The sequence below is a fragment of the Monodelphis domestica genome, chromosome 2, assembly GCF_027887165.1.
Source record: "Monodelphis domestica isolate mMonDom1 chromosome 2, mMonDom1.pri, whole genome shotgun sequence".
Lineage (NCBI taxonomy): Eukaryota > Metazoa > Chordata > Mammalia > Didelphimorphia > Didelphidae > Monodelphis > Monodelphis domestica.
Genome location: NC_077228.1, coordinates 430,729,306 through 430,743,825, shown reverse-complemented (window position 1 = coordinate 430,743,825; position 14,520 = coordinate 430,729,306). Strand labels below are relative to the sequence as shown.

The 14,520-nt window shown below is 37.4% G+C and overlaps 1 protein-coding gene across 3 annotated transcripts in view; it reads right to left on the bottom strand.

Annotated features, from left to right (window-relative positions):
- MTHFD1L (methylenetetrahydrofolate dehydrogenase (NADP+ dependent) 1 like) overlaps window positions 1–14,520 on the bottom strand; it is a 293,067-nt gene that overhangs the window by 49,094 nt on the left and 229,453 nt on the right. The window contains exon 28 of one of the 3 annotated variants that reach the window (XM_056818928.1): window positions 14,261–14,514. The exons of the other annotated variants lie outside the window; for them this stretch is intronic. The gene's annotated coding sequence lies outside the window, so the exon portion shown is untranslated. Of the gene's footprint in view, window positions 1–14,260; window positions 14,515–14,520 lie in introns of those variants that run through there. 3 annotated transcript variants of the gene reach the window in all.

The window sequence follows — 14,520 nt, the reverse complement described above, 5'->3', positions numbered from 1 at the left end:
GCTTCAGGTCCCAAGTCAGAAGACCAAGAGGTTCTTCAGAATCCCCTCAGCCAACCGTTTTTCTCCAGAAGTCTCTTCACCTCAACTGTCACTCAAGTTCTTTTAGTGCCCATCTCAAAATTCCAAATCTCCCTGCCCTCATGATAACACTCTCCTCTAGGGAACTCACATTTAGTTAGATGAACTGGGGAATTATCTAAAACTAGCAATGCTCTAAACACAATATTGTGGTCCTTACAATGTTTTTCAACAAATGGACTAAAATAATTTGAAAATCAGTTATAGAAAATAATTTTAGTTAGACTTCTTTTCTTATTTGACTGCCAAAGAACTGAAAGTGATCTGTGGTTGTAGCCACTCAGAGCATGAGTATTTTGGGACTGATAAATAAGCACTGGCTTTAATTTAATCTAGAAGGTTCTAATAAATAAGAAAGGCGTTGAGTGAAGGAATAGCTTATCATAGGATTGAGTGTCTGTCATTTGAAGATCAGCTTGACTAGGTTGGAAGGATTAGCTTCCAGGTGAGGATTTTTCTTTGGCTATGGCATTGAGTATACTACTACTCAAACTAGGATCTTAATGTGTCTATACAAACCCAGGGACTACATGAACATAATTATGAAACACTTTTCTATGTAAATAAAATCAAAATTAAATAATTAGATTAGAAATGTTAATTGTCCATGGGTAGATAGAGCCAATATAACTAAAATGACAATCCTACCTAATCTACTTATTAAGTACTGTAAAAATTAAAATTAAATCTCAAATAATAAAAATATTATATTTTAGAGGTTTATTAAATGATCATTAGAAATTAAGGAATAAAGAGGATACAAAATAAAAACCACATGCCAATGACTGGTTAGCCATTTTCAAAATCCCCACCTTACCACCATCACCGCTGGCTGCAAGCCAAAGAGGGCATGGGAGGAGTTACCGCCAGTTAAATTAAATTAAATAATTTAAAATAAATATTTTTTTATTTTAAAATTTAAAATAAAAAAAAATAAATTAAATACCAATAACGTGATCTCGCCAACATGGAGACGCAGGAGAGATTATAGGGAATTTTGGGAAATACTAAGGACTTCTGGGGAATGAAGTCAAAGGTTCAAAATCTCCATTTATACAGTATCATCCCAATTAAATTATCAAAAAATCATTTTATTGAACTAGAAAAATACTGCCTTCCACAAGGCAGTAAGCCATCTGTTCTGGCCCAGGCTATGTGTTTCTTATCTATATCTTCTGATACATTCATCATAGGGGATACCCCAAAGAGCTTGGAGCTTTCCTCAAGTTTTTCAGAAATTGCAAAGAGGTCAGTAGAGCACACAGGCTGCCTATTACCCCTGATTTGTAGCATTCTCACTATATGACCATTCCATTTCCTTTTTCACTCATCCATTTTTTTGATGTTGTTATTGTTTGGTCATTTCAGTCATGTCCAACTCTTTGTGACCCTAGTCAGGGTTTTCTTGGCAAAGATACTTGAGAAGTTTGCCATTTCCTTCTTCACATTTCTTTGATGCATCCCTTTTTTCTGCTTCTTCTGAATAATTCCTTCCTTGCAACTTGTTGTTTGTAGCTTGCTCTTACCCATTGTGTATCTTCTCATTGCCCTTTTGGTAGTGCTCCATCTCATTTCCTTGGAAACTAGTATTTCATGAATCTAGTCATGTAGTATTATAGGAAGAATATGGGGGGGGGGAAGGCCTTTGTTTTAAGGAGAATCTTGGGGTCATTATAGGAACTTTGTATTTTCCCAAAGAGAGTTCAGTCTACTTGTTTCCTGTTCAATTCTTCATTCAGCTCATGGTCCATTTGCAGTAACTTAGGTGCCATCTAGTTCTATGTCCATATTTTATAGGTGTGGAAACTGAGGCCTAAAGAGAGGAGTATCTTGCCCACCATCACAGGAACTTGAAGAATCAATGAGGTCCCCCGATTACAAGCCCTGTGTACTTTCTTTCTTTCTTTCATCTTCCTTCCTTCCTTCCTTCCTTCCTTCCTTCCTTCTTTTTTCTTCCTTCCTTCCTTCCTTCCTTCCTTCCTTCCTTCCTTCCTTCCTTTTTCTCTTTCTTTCTTTCTTTCTTTCTTTCTTTCTTTCTTTCTTTCTTTCTTTCTTTCTTTCTTTCTTTCTTTCTTTCTTTCTTTCTTTCTTTCTTTCTTTCTTTCTTTCTCTCTCTCTCTCTCTCTCTCTCTCTCTTTCTTTCTTTCTTTCTTTCTTTCTTTCTTCCTCCTTTACTTTCTGTCTTAAAATCAATGGCAGAAGAGAGATAAAGGCTAGGCAGTGGGGTTAAGTGACTTGCCCAGGGTCACCTAGTTAGGAAGTGTCTGAGTCCAGATTCAAACCCAGGACATTCTGTCTCTGGGACTGGCTCTCCATCCATTGGGCCAGCTGGCTGCCCTCATCTCATTTGATTCTAACAATAACTCTGTGTGTTATATACGATTATTATTTCTTTTTTTCAGATGAGTAGACTAAGCCTGAAAGTGATTTAGTGACTTGTCTAAGGTTATACAGTTACCAAACATCTTGAGCAAATTTCAATTTAGGTCTTTCTGATTCCAAATCAAACACTAACCACTATTCCACCAAGTCCCTGCAATTCAGCTATGTAAGTTCATGCCTTTACATCTGAAGGTTGTTACTTCAGAGTGTTACTTCATATTTTTTAGGGTCTTTTCCCCCAAAGTTCAATGTTCAAGGAAGCCTTATGGGGTTTGCTTGATATAATTAGCAATGGAGATAAAGTTATAGGATCAAAGATTTTGTAAAATTTAAAATTAAATTTTAATAATAAAAATATTATATTTTGGGAGGTTGATTAAATGATCATTAGGAATCAAGGAATAAGAGTATACAAAATAAAGACCATGTGCCCATGACTGGTTAGCCATTTTTCAAAATCCCCACTCACCACCATCACCGCTGGCTGTATGCCAAAAAGAGGAAGAGCCTCAATTCCCACTGACTTGATCCTCTGTCTACAGAAAGTACGAAATGACAGGAAGTCAGTGGGCTCTCAGGAAATGTAGTTCTTTTTTTAGGGTGACAGATTTTCAATTACACAATTTAGATATGTAAAAGACTTCGGAGGTCAACTTCTACAAGTGCCTTTTCACAGATGAGGAAACTGAGTTCCAGAGAAGTTAAATAAATGATTTGCCTAAAATAACCTCAGTAAATAAATGATGGAGCTGGGATTCAAACCCAGATCCTTTGACTCCAAATCCAGTATTTTCCCACTTATTCTTAGCTACCTTCTTCCCTTCCTTTCTAACAGCAATTGTTAAAAAGGAACAAAATGAACATAAAGCCTCATGGGTATGTATAGATATGAGGGTTCATTGATTTTCCTATCTCCATTTAAAGTAAGTGATTAGGCTATACATTAATTAGGTGATGAGTTTCAATCAGTTTGTCACAGACTATCCATTAAATGTGAAAAATCCTTGGATGCCTTGTGGTGACATTGTCAAGAAGAATTTAGTTTGGTTTAGGAAACTTGTTGTGGGTTGTCTATAAAATAGAAGAAAAGTTTATAACTCATTTTATTCCATTATATAGAGGAGGAGAATTTTTGAGGGTCTGGTAATAGAGATGGAGTGGGAACATCTGGACTTCAATGGAAAGAACAATAGCTCAGTAACAACCAGTGAAAGGGGAAAGGACGATTGAGTTGTGGGAAAAAAGAGAGATATCAAGGCAGGTCAGTGGCCCTTACAGGCATCTAGTAGCAGAAGACTCTGACTGAAGCCAACTATTGTACTTACCTCCTCAAGGATTGAGGGAAGTTCCAAGAAAAGATCTGTTATTTCCTTAGCTTTTCCTCTTAGGCCTCCTTATCTTTATATTTCTTTTTCTTTTTTTTTTTTAATTCAAATTTACATTCCTTTGAATTATGTATACTTTCCCTCCTACCTCTCCTTGACCCAATTATTGAGAAAGCAAAGAAAAGCAAAACCTGTTAAAAATATGTATAGTCAAGCAAAAGATATTTCTACTTTAGCCACTCAAAAAGAAAAATAAAAGGAAAAAGAAAAATATGCATCAACCTGCCCTGAGTTCAACTCTCTATTTGGAAGTTGATAGAATATTTCATCCTGGGGCCTTTAGGTTCATAGCTGGTTATTGTGTTGATCAGAATTCCATTGACTTTTAAAGTTGTTTATCTTTACAATATTGTTATCGTCTAAATTGTTCTCCTGGTTATGTTTATTTTACTTTGCACCAGTTCATTCAAGTCTTTTCAGTTTTTTTTTTAACCATCCCCTACATTATTTCTCATAGCACAAAATTATTTCATCAACTTCATACACTATAATTTGTTCAGCCATTCTCCCTCTCAGTTTCTAATTCTTTGCCACCATGAAAAGAGTTGTTATAAATATTTCTGCACATATGGGTTCTTCTCCTTTAATTTGTAGCATTGAGAATTTAACTAATAAAGAATATGAGGGCAATTTTCTTGATGATAACATTGTTTATTAATGGGAGCTTATAATTTCCCATGAACAAAGAATGAATCCTTTTTACCAACCTTCTTCCTGGAAAAAAAAGACCCAGTGAATCCTGCCTCTTGCTTATAAAAGGAGTCTTATCATCTTTCTGATTGGCTTCCTAGTTTCATCTGACAGGCCCCATTGGTGGATATTTCCAAAGAGGAGGTGGACTTAGAGACCTCCACTCACTCCTCTTTCATTATTTCATCACAGAGGAGGCAGGGCTTTGTCCATACAAGGAAGATGGCAGCACATCCTTTCCTCCCTGCCATTTTGCTAAACCAACTTCACACAGGTCAAGGTTCACCATGGCTTAAGATCTTAACAAAAGAAAGAAGGTTGAAACCCAGTTTGATAGCCTGGTGGGGAATGGGAGGACTGGAAGCTTAAAGGGAAATGATTTCACATAATATCACAATTCAATATTAATTTTCCACAGATTTCATTGGGATATAGACCCAGTAGAGGTGTCAGTGGTCAAAGGGAATGCACAGTTTAATAGCTTTTAGGCATAGTCCAAATTCCTGAACCTGTTTATCAGTAGACATTGTTGATTCTCTATACTATTTTGTTTGATGATTTCATCAGCTCCTAGATATTCAATTATCAGCTCTCAGGTATTCAATCATTGTCTCTATGCAGATGATTCTCAGATCTATATATACCAGCTTAGCCTCTTTCCTGACTTCCAATCCAGCAAAATAAAATAAAAACTGCAGATTGCAATGCATTGATCTGAGATGTTAGGCTTCCCAAATAGACTGTCTTTTCCAACATGCTATACTGATGGAGAGGTAGAGTGGCAGAAGACAGAGACTAACTTCAAGATTAGTTCCTATTAGAAAAAAATTTTTAAGTGGACTAGGCAATTTACAATGAAAAAAGGAGTACTTCTTCTTCTTTTTTTTTAAAAACCCTTACCTTCAGTCTTGGAGTCAATACTGTGCATTGGCTCTAAGGCAGAAGAGTGGTAAGGGCTAGGCAATGGGGGTCAAGTGACTTGCCCAGGGTCACACAGCTGGGAAGTGGCTGAGGCCAGATTTGAACCTAGGACCTCCCATCTCTAGGCCTGGCTCTCAATCCACTGAGCTACCCAGCTGCCCCCGGGAGTACTTCTTATTGGACACCTAGAGTGGTTATGTCTTGTAGAAATCTTAAACACAAGATACCTAAAACTGAACTCATTATCTATCTTTTCTCCCAAACCTTCTCGTTCTAACTTTCCTATTAATATTGATGAGAAGGAAATGGCAAACCACTCTAGCAGAAATCTTCCTTCTCATCAGAACTATATCCTCTTCCCATCAGTCTCAAGTACTCCTAATGGGAGCTCCTGCCAATCTTAACTCCTTCCCCCATTTTCCCTGGGATTCCTGAAATCTGTAGTGGGTCTGGCAGTCTGGTCTGGGATGATGCTATCATCATGCATTTCCTGCTTCTTTGGACTACTCTGAGGGGGGGAAAAACAAAACAAAACAACTTTGTGGACAGGTTAGAGGAGGCTCATAGGATTCCCAGATATGGAACTGAAAGGGGAAATAGAGGATACTTAGTCCAGCCCCTTGTTTTATAGACAAGGAATTTGAAGTTCATAGGGCTTAGATAACTCTCTAAGGTCATATAGGCAGTAAAGAGACAGATAGATGTCTTAGCCAGCTAGGGAAGTCGTGGATGAGGCTGTCTGGGGGTGGTTATCAATCAATAAACATTTATTAAGCCCCATCCTGAGCCTCCTCTCCCCTCTGATTGGAGGGCTTGGGGAATGAACTACCAATCTCTGGTTTTATAATTAAAGGGAATTGTTGAGATTGAAGAGGGACAGGGGATAAGGAAAGTTTTGTAACAGGGAATGGAGGAAATTTTTAAATTAAATTAATAAAAAAAAAACCCTTACCTTCCATCTTAGAATCAATACTGTGTTCTGTTTCCAAGGCATGAGTGGTAAGGGCTGGGGAAAGGGGGTTGCCCAGGGTCACACAGCTAGGAAGTATCAGAGGTCAATTTTGAACCCAAGACCTCCCATCTCTAGGCCTGGCTCTCAATCCACTGAGTCACCCAGCTGCCTCCAAATTAAAAATTTTTTTAAAACCCTTACCTTCCATCTTAGGATCAATACTTTGTATTGGTTCCAAGGCAGAAGAGTGGTAAGGGCTAGACAATGGGGGTTGAGTAACTTTTTAATTAAAAAAAAAGTTTTATCCTTATTTTATTCCAATAACAAATTTTCACATTTTTCCCGAGTTATAAGATTCATGTTGTCTCTTTCCCCTCTTTTCTCCCCCTTCCCAGAGTTGACAAGTAATTCCACTGGGTTATACGTGCATTATCAAGCAAAACATATTTCCATATTACTCGCTTTTATAAATGAATCATCTTATAAAACCAAAACTCTGGGGAGACAAAATACGAAGAAAGCTAAAAAGTGGGGAGAAAGGGAAGAAGCTTGTGCTGGGATGGGAGAGAGAAGTCCCAAAGCAATGGGAAATGGGGAGAAGAAGGCGCTGAGTCCAGTGAGGAGAACAGAGGATGCCCATGAGCCAGGAGTACCAGGCAAATTCAGGCTCACGGGATAAGGAGATTTCCCAGTAATGAGTTTCCTGGGGGATTCCTTCTATCAGATATGGAAGGAAACATGGTCCAGTGGGAAGACTTGAAACAGGAGTCAAAGACACCTGAGGTCTGAGTTCAGGCTTTCTTGCTAGTGGTGTGACTTTGGTAAATTCCCTGATCATCAGTTTCCTCATCGTTTAAATGAAGATGAAGAAACTTGGACTCCCAGTCTCTCGTGGGTTACTGTGAGGAAAAGAAATGTATAAATCTAAAAATACAATGTAAATCTGACTTAAGATGATTAAACTATCCATAAAATTTAGTGATCTATAAAGATTGAATTTTCGTATTGACAAAATCATGGATCATTGGGTATGATACAATATTTTGCTGTCTAGAGTTTTGAGACTAGTCAGAAGTTCAGCTTTGGGGGGTCAGCTGGGTGGCTCAGTGGAGGTCCTGGGTTCAAATCTGACCTCAGACACTTCCCAGCTGTGTGACCCTGGTCAAGTCACTTGACCCACATTGCCTAGCCCTTACCACTCTTCTGCCTTAGAACCAATACACAGTATTGATTCCAAGACAGAAGATAAGGGTTTAAAAAAAAACAACAAAACATTACAACTCAAGGCCTAAGATATTCTAAGATAGAAGGTAAGGTTGTCTTTTTAAATAAGTATTTCTTGTAATATTTTTTTTAGGTCCACGGGTTGATAATCAAAAATGTTCTGGAAAGATGTTTAACCACCAGCTGTCTGAAAAAAAAAAAAGGATATAGGACACAAAAGTTCAGTCTGCATTATTGCCATTTTCTCTGTCACTTTCTTGAGTCTAGACTATCACTAAAACAATAAATCAAGGCTTAAGGTGTAAATACTCACACTGAAAACTTAACAATGGTCTTTCAGCAGCCAGTCAGAGCCGGTTCTAGCTCCTAACTTCATCTCCTGGATCATTTTCTGATTTTAAGACAGGAGTGAAAGGGTCTCTGATCAGGAATCCCTAAGGGAAGGAGGAAGGAGGGCTTTGTGTTTAGCTTTGCCCCACCTGGCAGAGACTCCCTTTCCAGTTTTTGTAGCAGTCTTGGCTTTGCTTTCAGGAAATTCAAGTATTTTAAACAGGAATTTTTTTTTTTGGCCATTTGTTGCTGGATGAAACTTCCTCAGATTATAACAAAGCACTAATTACCAATTGACACAGGGCACAAAAACTCAAAACATAGATTTCACTAAATAATGGCTTTAAGACTGAAAGGCAGCAAACAAAAGTCCTAATGGCCATTTTGACCTAGGAGAACCACAATGGTCTGTATTTCCCTACTCTCTATATTGGGGTAGGGACTCTGGTTGCAGAATTTGGGAATGTTTTCAAAGGCAATTGTGGTGTTTTACTTAATTTTGTTTCTTCTTTTCTATATGATAAGAGAAAGAGGTTTCCCTGGGGCTGGATATATCATACAATACCTGTGACTTCAAAACAAAACAAAACTTGGAGTCATAAAGAGTCAGACACAACTAAAATGAAACAATGAAAAACAACAATAAAAAAAGAAAACCAAGTGGTATATTCAGGGAAACTTTCTGTCATGCATGATGGATTCTGTTTGGTCTGTATCCCCCATAAGGCACTCCTGAAGCTGGGTCCCTTTAGGGGACAAAGCTAGTAAATTTCAAATTTCAAAAATTTGAAAATGACTTAGGTTTAGGGTGGGGGATCTGAATTTTTTAGGGAGTCATGGACCACTTTAGTAACCTGGTGGAGTCTATGGATACCTTCTCAGAATGTTTTTAAATGGATAAAACCAACAAGATGACAAAGGATATAAATTATATTGAAATACAATTATCAAAATATTTTTAAGAATTGATGGATCTGTTGGATTTATTCATGGACCCTTTGGGAGATGCCTGTGGTCACCCAAGCTAAGAACTCCTAGTTCATGAAAGTTATTCTTTGAATTACTAATTACTTGTTATCTACTATGTGCTATATACTCTGCTGGATGTCAGACAAGAAGAATTTAAATGAAACTCTTCCTCTACACATGGACTTTGCAATCCAGATGATCTGATGGTTGGTCTTTTGGAATAGTGATAATGGCCATCATTGGGCCATCTCTATCTACCTAGTTGTTATTTCTGGCATGATTGATAATTCACTTAAGACTTTCCTTATCACAGCCCCATTAAAAACAGCAACCCTTCATCTCATCTGTTCTGGTGGCCTTTTTTTTTTTTGGTCAATAATAAGCAGAAATGGATCCAGCCTTTTAATTCATGAAAGTAGTTGGTGGTTCACTTTTGGCTCATATATTTGTATATAACTTTAAGCTTGGCAAAGTCAGTTAACCTCTGCTGGAGAGGTCCAAGAGTAGAATTGTCTTTAAAAGGATTTCTCTCTCTTACAACTTTGAACTGTTGCCATTCCCCCATTTGGTAGCCCTGAATTGATTTTTCCCCCCAGTGGTTACCACTCATTGCCAATTTGATTTTAATTAGACAGGCAGACCTGCTCTCCTCTTGTAATTGGCCAATCCCATAATTAGTCCCACAGTAGAGCTTGTTTCTCATTAGTGCTATGACTTGACTGGTGTCAGTTTCTCTCATGTGATGTTGCTTCCTGTATAAAAAAAGGCACTGGGGCATGCTTCTTCCTCTGTTCCTCCAAAATCATTGCTTGCTTGCTTTAGCCAATAGCCCTCTAATTCAGAAGTAAGACAGTTCACCTACTTACTAGAATGGTTTTTTTTTTCTCTGCTAATGTTTTATTTTAAAATTTTACATCAATGTATATTAGGGATATTGGTCAGTAGTTGTTGGAGTTGATTTTTTTCTGTTTTAGTCCTGTCTTGTTGGTGTATCAAAATCAGATCATGCCATTGAAGAGATTTATTAGGACCCCTTCTTTTGCTATTTTTGCAAACAATTTATAATTCTTCTTTGAACATTTGACAGAATTCAGTTTGTTCAACTTAATACTCTGTAACTGAGTTATTGAAATTCTCTATTTTTTATTCCAATAATGCAGATATTTTATATTTTTCTAAGTATTTATTGCATTTAAGTTGTCAATATTTTTTTTTTAAAACCCTTACCTTCCGTCTTGGAGTCAATACCCTGTATTGGCTCCAAGGCAGAAGAGTGGTAAGGGCTAGGCAATGGGGGTCAAGTGACTTGCCCAGGGTCACACAGAAGTTGTCAATATTATTGGCATATAATTGGGCTACAGAGTTGCTAGTATTCTTTATTTCTTCATTTGTTATAAATTCCTTTTTCCATTTTGATGTTGGTAATTTGGTTTTATTCTTCTTTTTAATCAAATTACTTAATAGATTATTTTTTTTCTAAATAACACCCAGTTTTATTTTTTAATTGAATTTATTTCATTTTCAGTTTTGTTAATTTTTTGATTGGAATGGTTTTTAAGTAGGAACTGGTACCTTGTGGGGACTCTAAAAGAGATTCATCACCGAGAAGGAATTGGACCCAAGCTCCCTTTGACATACTTTTAAACTTTGTTTCTGTGATTTTTATGAATGGATTTCTTGGTGCTATAGGGCCCTACTGGGATATATGCCTTTTAATTGTAAGTGTACAGCCTCAGTATTGTATTTGTTATTGTAATTGTAAGAGATCTACCCTACCATCCTGGAGAAAAGATATGATCTCAAGGCTGACTTGCCAGATAGCTGATAGTTGTTTTTTAAGTCATGTCTGGCTCTTTGTGACCCTATTTAGAATTTTCCTGTCAAAGGCATCAAAGTAGTTTGCCATTTTTTCCCCTTCAGTTTATTTTGTAGAAGAGGAAACTGAGGCAGAGTAAAATGTCTGCCCAGGGTCACACAGCTAGTATATGTCTGAGGCCAGATTTGAACTCAGGAAAAGGAATCTTTCTGATTCCAGGTCTGGCACTCTATCCACTGAGCTACCTACCTGCCTCAGGAGAACTAATAGAAGAATATAATATAAATCTTATAATATACATTACATGATATATATTGTATAATAACAAATATAAAAATAAACAAAATATAATAAAAATGATGTAATATAAATCTTGTTTTGCAGAGAAGTATAAATTGAAATATTTAAAGAGATAGGGCTCAGCTCCTGAAAAATCTTAGAAACTATTTTTTTAAATGCTTACCTTCTGTCTTAGAATTATTACTATGTATTGGTTCCAAGGCAGAAGAATGGCAAGTCAAGGTAATTGGGATTAAGTGATTTGACCAGGGTCACACAGCCAGGAAATGATAGACCAGATTTGAACCCAGGAACTCCCATCTGTAGAACCACTTAGTCACCTAACTGCTCTATTAGAACCATTAAAAAAAAAAAGAATGGATTTGCAATTCTATTAGTATGGGGTATCTGTCAACCTGAAAAAACCCAGCCACTGCCAATGTAGTTATAATAAGGGCCTTTAATTGGGGTAGGCAGATCAATCTGGGAAGAGGCACAAAACAGTAGTGCTGGGACCTCCATTGAACTGCACCATGCATGGGGCTTATTTAGATGCCCCTTAGTGCAAGGGGGAAGGGCATGCGACCCTCCTGGGACCAAAGCACTAGCCACAGTCTACTGTGCCTGGGAGAGACCTAGATGCAAGAGTTAGAGGCTACAGTGACTGGACAAATAATTAAGCTTTTGATAGTCTTTAGTAGCCCAGTTCTGGCTTGAATGACTGAAAGGTATTTAAAGGTTTATTGGTGTTTATTGGTTGGTTGGGGGGGGGGGGGCTTCAGAAGATGGTCAAACCCAAGGGAACAAAACTCTGTACCAATGAAGGTTGCTTGCCATGTAATTTACACTCTTAGAAGTTCATTCAGGTTCCAAGAGGTTAACAGGGATTCAAGTTCACATAGAAAGTATAAGTTGGCATATAACCCAGTGGAATTGCTTGCCAGCTCTGGGAGTAGGGAGGGAGAGAACAGGAATCATGTAACCATGGAAAAATACTTTAAAAGAAAATTTTAAAAAAGGCTATGTTGGGGCTGGGAAGCTGGGTGACTCAGAGGATAGACATACAGGTGTGGAGATGGGAGGTTCTGGGTTCAAATATGGCCTCTGACACTTCCTAGTGCTTTATCCTCAATGCCTAGCCCTTACTGTTCTGCCTTAGAACCAATACAAAGTATTGATTCTAATATGGAATAATTAATAGGGTTTTTTTTTAAAAAAGGATGTTAGAAGTAAGACTTGAATATCTTAAATTTACTATGTCCAGAATTGCACTTATCTTTTCCCCTGTGATCAGAAATCTGTTACCCTAAAAACTACATTTCCCAGGAGCCCACTTACTTACTGTCATTACATATTTCCTGTAGACAGGGGAGATATTGAGTAGAGTTCCTGGTCTTTATCTCTTTGTTTCCTGAGTGGTGACTGTGGTGCTAAGTGGGGTTTTAAAAGGTTGATTAGCCACAGGTGCGTGGTTTTTATTTTGTTACCTTTTTATTCCTTTATTTCTAATTGATCATTAATAAATCTCTTAAAATATAATTATTTAATTATTTGAGATTAATTTTAATTTTTACACCCCCAAGCCCTCCTCTGGTTGTCCTTTTATTTTTGAGAGCACCCACCAGTCATTCAGGTTCACAACTTAGCCTAATTCTACCAATGATCTCTCATCTATGCCCTCTTTTCTTCTCTGACACTGCAGTCAGTCATCTTAATCTGCCCTCTTCACTCATGCCTGGATTATTGCAATAACCCAATGGTTGGTCTCTCCCCACTCCAGTCCAACCTTCCTCAGCTGTTAAAACTGATCTTCCTTCACAGTTCTGACCACATAATACCTCTCCCTTGAATTCTTCTGTCAATTCAACAAACTCCAGTTACCTCCCATCACTTTCAGGATCAAACAGAAATTCATTTTGTGTTCAGTATCCTTCATAATCTGGCCCCTTCCTACAGTATTTCTAGTTCTCTCACACCTTACTCTTCTTCCCTGTGCACTCTGATCCTCAGTAACGCTGGCCTCCATGGTTCTTCATTGAATAAGAACTGCCATCTCCCAATTCCACACACTTTCATTGGCTGTCCCATCCTCACCTCTACCTGGATTTCTCTCCCTCCTCATCTCAACCTACCAGGCATCTAATTCTGAATTCAATTATTTTTTTACTATTCTTAGTTTTATATAGGAATCATCTGGACTTACTGACCTCTAAGTTCCCTTCCAACTCTAAAGTAATGATCTTTTGATCTTCCCAGTCATCCAGGTGTGGAACCTCAGTCATTTTTGTTTTAGATCCTCCACTCTTTCACTAGTTATATTCAGTTGGACACCTAGTTCTATCATCTCATCTTCTGTACTCTCAAGGACAATACCCTGGGGTTCAAACTCTTTTTACCTAACTTATTATAATAGTCTTTAAATTGGTGTCCTTAATTCCAATCTTCCCTGGTTCTCTCATCCAACCTCCAAACAGTTGTCAAAATACTCTTCCCAAGATCCAGAATCAACCATACCATTTACCTGTTTATAAAATCCTTTAGAACACTGGAATCAAACTCAAACAGAAATGGATCCCTGTAGACTTAGAAAACTGTAAATTAATATGATTTATATTTGATTTTTAATATATTTTTACTACTTTCCAGTCATGGGTTTTCCTTTAAATTAAAAAAATATTTAAAATATTATTTTCTTTTCAAATTGAGTTCTAAATGATCTCCCTCTGTCCTATTCCTCCCCACCCACCTAGAAGGCAAATGATATCAATTGGACACATAAATTCCTACAAAATATATTTTCAAAACAAAGCAAAAAAAAATAAAGCGAGGAAAATTATAATTTGCACTCATTAGTTCTGTTTAAATCTGCTTCCCTGTATTGAGTGCAGGCTTACAGGGCTCTGGTTTTGACTCCTCTCTGCTTTCGTGGCATCTTATTGCTTCTAGACTAGACTAACTCCTGCCATTTGAGTTACTTTACAGCTTGACTCCAAACTACCTTTCCACCTTAATTTCACATTATTTTCCTTCATATATTCTATGTACTGGTTAATATAGACTACTCTTTTAAAAATTGATGTCTTTGTTTTACATTATCCCACTTTCCCACAGCACCCTCTCCTTCCCAAGAACAACCCCTATAACAAATAATATTTTTTTAGTATTAAAATTTTTTATTTAATTTATTTATAATATTTTTCCATGGTTACGTGATTCATCTTTCCCTCCCCTCCTCTTCCCTCCCTCCCATAGACAATGCACAATTCCACTGGGTTTTACATGTGTCATTGATCAAGACCTATTTCCATATTATTGATATTTGCACTAGGGTGATCATTTAGAGTCTCCATCCCCAATCATATCCCCATCAACCCATGTGATCAAGCAGTTGTTTTTCTTCTGTGTTTCTACTCCCACAGTTCTTTCTCTGGATGTAAATAGCATTCTTTCTCATAAACCCCTCAGAATTGTCCTGGGTCATTTCATTGCTGCCA